Here is a 5126-nt window from a genome sequence, read left to right on the forward strand (position 1 = left end):
CAATTCCCTAGTTAAATACAGCTTTTTTTCCTTTGTGTTTTAAAATCTTGAACTCTCCTCCTAAATTTCCCATTGTTTGCAGTTTTTCACCTACCTTTTTTGGGGAGGAAAAATAAAAATAAAAATAAATCTCTCTCTGCCTCATTTTGTCACGCTGCACCAAAGACCCTGGTTTCGGTTTCGGTTTCGTTTTTGAAGCTTAGCTAGGGGAAAAAAACCTGCTTTACACTGATTGCCTGTAGGGCGGCCCTTTGAAGCCCAGGGCAAGAGTTTAAACAGTTTTTTTTTCTTCTAGCCATCAGCTGGGGCTCAAGAAAAATCGGGACTTTTTTGAAACGCCACGGGACGCGGGACAAATTGCTCAAAAGCGGGACTGTCCCGCCAAAAGCGGGACGTCTGGTCACCTTAGGCTAGACTAGAAGACCCCCAAGGACCCTTCCAGCTCTATTCTGATTGATTGATTGACTGATTGACTTATTTGTGAGCCAGCTGGCTCAGGAATTTTGGGAGTTGAAGTCTGCAAGTTATAAAAGGGCCATCGTCCCGCCCCCCCCACTTGCTAAAGGGAAAGATTTTGAAAAATCCTGGGGAGAAAGAAACATCCATAGGACGGATTCCCAATCAATTATTATAGGGGCATAGGAAAAATGAGAAAGAGGCAAAGGAAAAATGAGAAAGAAGCATAGGATAAATGAGAAAGAGGAATAAAGGAAAGAGGGGCAAAAGAAATGTTGTAGATCAAGACACAGGGTAGATGGAATAAAGAAAGATGGAAAATAAATGTTGAATAAGATATTAAAATATCTGTAAATAGCTGAATATAGAAGGAAAGGACCACTTCGAAGTAGCTGAAGGAAAAAGTGATATCTGTATAAATGTTGTGTGTCTATGTTTTCTTTTAATGTACTTAAAATAAAAAAAACTTTTTAAAAATATTATTGATCCAACCAGCTTGTTAAAGGGGAAATCTTTTTAAAATCTAGGAAGAAGGAAACATGTGACCAGAGGGAGTAAACTTGGAATGAAAGAGACAGTAAGAAGCCCTTGATAAAAGCCCAAATCTAATGCTGCAAATGATGGGATGTCTCAGAGATAAAGGAGAAGGACAGGTAGGAATTAATCTCTTTTCTTTGGTCACTTTTAATACAAATATCCAGCAGAGGAAGAACTGCCTGGAATGCCCCCTTCCCAGCCAGCCAATCAGGAAATGGACCAGGAAAAGCTCTAAAACTGGCCAAAAGTCAAGGTGAAGAGGCAGCCTGGGGCAGTCCGTACAAGGGAGATGCAGAAGACTTATCTTGTAGATGTAGAATATGGAATATATAAAATGTGGAATAAGATCATTTGCTGAATAGAAATCTTCAAGTTTGAGGTGCCTTAAGGCAAAATATGGATAGAAAGAGTTAGTAGTAGTCTCAGGCCAATTTAGGAGGGAGGAGGGGGGGAAATCTGGTGGGTGGATCCTTTATCTTGCCTTTTTGGTGGTGGCACATAATTTCCGGATGACCTCCCCAGAGTCCTTTTAATTGGCACCCACAGTGGCATCATTTTGGCAACAGGTGAAGGCATTTCTATGGAAGGAAGAAAGGAAGGAAGGAAGGAAGGAAGGAAGGAAGGAAGGAAGGAAGGAAGGAAGGAAGGAAGAACACGAATATGATTGCAACTACAGTACTACTACTAAACAGGTTTAGGACCTGGAAATTTTAGAGACCTAATTTATAGAATTCACATCTAAATCTCTTTTAAATATTTATTTATTTATTTATTTATTATTTATTTATTATTGAATTTCTATACTGCCCTTCTCCCTGAGGACTCAGGGCGGTGTACAGCCAGAATTAAAAAACATGCAGTACAAATATTAAAAACAATTAAAAGATATATAAATTTGGCCCAATTAAAACATTTAAAACATTTAAAAACATTTAAAAATTTCTTCTTAAGCCAGCCCGGCTTGCTTGAAAAAATGGGTTTTAAGGGCACGACGGAAGGCACTGAGGTCTTGGATTCTCCTTATCTCTGGGGGCAGCTGATTCCAGAGGGTAGGCGCCCCCACAGAGAAGGCCCTCCCCCTGGGGGTCACCAGCCTGCACTGTTTGGCTGATGGCACCCCGAGGAGGAGGCCCTCTCTGTGGGAGCGCACGGGTCGATGGGAGGTCGTCGGTAGCAGCAGGCGGTCTGGTCCCCCAGAAGTGAGAAGATGCTGCAAAGCAGGAACAACCCTAGAGGGAGTCAACAAAGGCCTAAGGGAGGGAAGCCCCACCCCTTATTTGTGAGGAAGGCAGAGCTGTCTGACACCTTGAGTTTGTTGACATCCCTTGGGACACCCTGGCCGTAATCCCCATCCCTTTTGAGGTTCTGTTGGGCTAGATCAGTGACTCTCAATTTGACATTTCACTACCTCAGAATTACAGGGTTCTTTTTTTTTTTTTTACATTTTTTTTTATTGAAAAAGTTTTTCAAATACAATTTTTCCCCCTTTCCCCCCCCCTCCTCCCTAACCCCCCCCTCCCCCTCCCCTCCCCCCGTGGCTTCTTCATAATAAAACCCAAATTCATAACAGATTATATAATACTTTACCATTCCCTTACTCCATCCCCATATGCTGACCCTTTCTTTCTAATAATATTATCATATCCCCCTTATACTATACATTTCAAAATGACATTCTACTATAACATTATATAATAACTCCTAATTTAGCATAATAATATTATTATATCTCCCAGTTTAGCGATTTCTACTCATAATCTAACCTTTTTCTACCCTCCCATACATATATCTCTTAAATCAAATCTTTTATGTATATTAATATAACATTTCAAAGCAACCTTCCGCTATAAAACTATATAATGTAAGGTCCCAAAATACACTTGAGTCACCAGAATGCCAAAGAGAGAGACTCAAGACGAGGCTTGCAAAAAAAAACAGATTTTGTTTATGGCCAAAAACAAAATACTGGGTGGAACTATATCCAGAACATACAGATACAATGCATGCGAGGAGATAGCCACACCTTGGGGAAGGTACGGCGTCCTTTTATACCCTCAGAGACGTCAGCTTAGTACCCAACTCTGGCCTCCCAATCCAGGCCTGTGCATTCCTTGTTGCCCTGCAAGGGGGAATAGAAACTTCCCAATTAGTCATCTTGAGCATTTCTTTGTTTACTCAATTGGCCACTTAGGCCCCCTGGCCCTGGAAAGTAGGAGTCTATCCAGATCAACATAAATTAAGACTGAGATAGTACCATGCTCTTAGATGGCACAAGAAAAAAACAGGGAGAAGATTAATATGGGTTCAGGTCAAATGGCAGGGACATATGTTTGACAAATACCAGATACATTACAGGCCTAATAACAGAATATGTTTGTTACAGGAGATACAAATATAAAGGCATATATGTATTACAGAAACCTAATGGTTACAGAGTCTAGTATACCAGGATATCATATTCTAGTATTATTTATTATATCCTTATTATTGTTTCCCTTCAATGTAATACAGTTGTTTAATACAAATTCAACATTTTAATATAAATCAATTAGTTATATAACTATCTTTTTTGTATATTAATCAATATGAACATGAATATTCCAATTATTTCCATGTAATCCAATTTCTTACAAATCAATTAATTATATTTACCAATAATAATAAACCAAATAATTTCCCCCATATATTCCCCCAAACTGAGCCAGGCTAAGATTCGATATTGGGATAAAACTCAAATATTAGAAATCCAAATCTTTGGTCAAGACAGAAGTGCCTCTTCCGTGCCAAGTGCTGAGATGACAAATGGTATTTGACGTAGGTACAGAATTGTAAAAGGGCAAACTGACCCTAAACAGATACATCCTGTTGTTTAATGTTTATTGCACCCCAAATGTCATGTAGATTCTAGAGAAGAAATACTGCTTTCCTTACTGTCCTCTTTACTGCTTGTGAGGTGCCTTTGAGCTCCTTATCTCCTTTTATTATGTCTTGAGCTTCGGAGCTGGAAACCTGAGCCTGTGGGAACAGGGCTGTTATGTCTTTCCTAGAGATAGATTAAAGGGTAACTTCTACGTGTGAAATGCATCACTCTCTGTAATAATTTTGCCTTTAAACTGTATAAATACATGGCCAGAAGAAGCCATTAGCGTTCAGACTTTTTGTTTGCCTTTGGGCTGTTTGAACCGTGCACAATAAACTTTTTCCTGCATTGGAGAGCTGGGCCTAGTCTCGTTTCATTTCCTGCAACAAAACCACAACTTAACCATTTCTGCTTTCAACACAATATACAATTAATAGTATCTCAATTATTACAATTCCCTAGTTAAATAGAGCTTTTTTTCTTTTGTGTTTTAAAATCTTGAACCTCCTCTTTTGCCCTAAATTTCGCATTGTTTGCAGTTTTGCACCTACCTTTTTTGGTGAGGAAAAAGAAAAAGAAATCTCTCTGCCTCATTTTGTCACGTTGCAACAAAGACCCTTCTTTACTTTCAATTTTGCTTTTTCAGCATAGCTAGGGGGGAAAAACTTTGCTCTAGGAATTTACCTCTTTGCAGCTAGCTCTTTGAAGCCCCGTGGCAAGAATTTAAAGTTTTTTTCCCTCTAGCCATCAGCTGGGACTCCGGAGGCAGCAATAGATTGGGAGTGGGCGGGGTAAGCGAATGGCGACCGGGCGATCCAGCAGAGGCAGAGGGTGAGGGTGAGTGAAGGCGTGGGGGGGGGGCGAGAGAGGGCTTTGGCGACCCCTGTGAAATGGCCGTTCGACCCCCAAAGGGGTCGCGACCCCCAGGTTGAGAACCGCTGTCTTAAAAGGAAACCGGAGGAAAATAAAAGGGGGAAGGAAAGAAAAAAAGAAGGGGAAGATTATAGAATATACTGAGTTAAGTATACTGAGCTACACAATCATTGATCGCAACTAACATGAAACAAACAAGCATGATCCATAAATGGGATGAAGAGCTGTGACTTACATATAAAATCATGATTGACAGGCTTAGCTGTAAGGTATCTTTAATACTGATACACCTGAACACATGATGCTAAAGCCGATAAAGATCCTAGGACACTTCATTTTTTTTTATCCAGACAAATAGAAATGCTGATCAGGTTATTCCTTGATAAGGACTGATTGACTG

This window comes from Pituophis catenifer, unplaced genomic scaffold, assembly GCF_029215685.1.
Source record: "Pituophis catenifer annectens isolate HBS135680 unplaced genomic scaffold, rPitCat1.0.hap2 SCAF_2, whole genome shotgun sequence".
Classification (NCBI taxonomy): Eukaryota; Metazoa; Chordata; class Lepidosauria; order Squamata; family Colubridae; genus Pituophis; species Pituophis catenifer.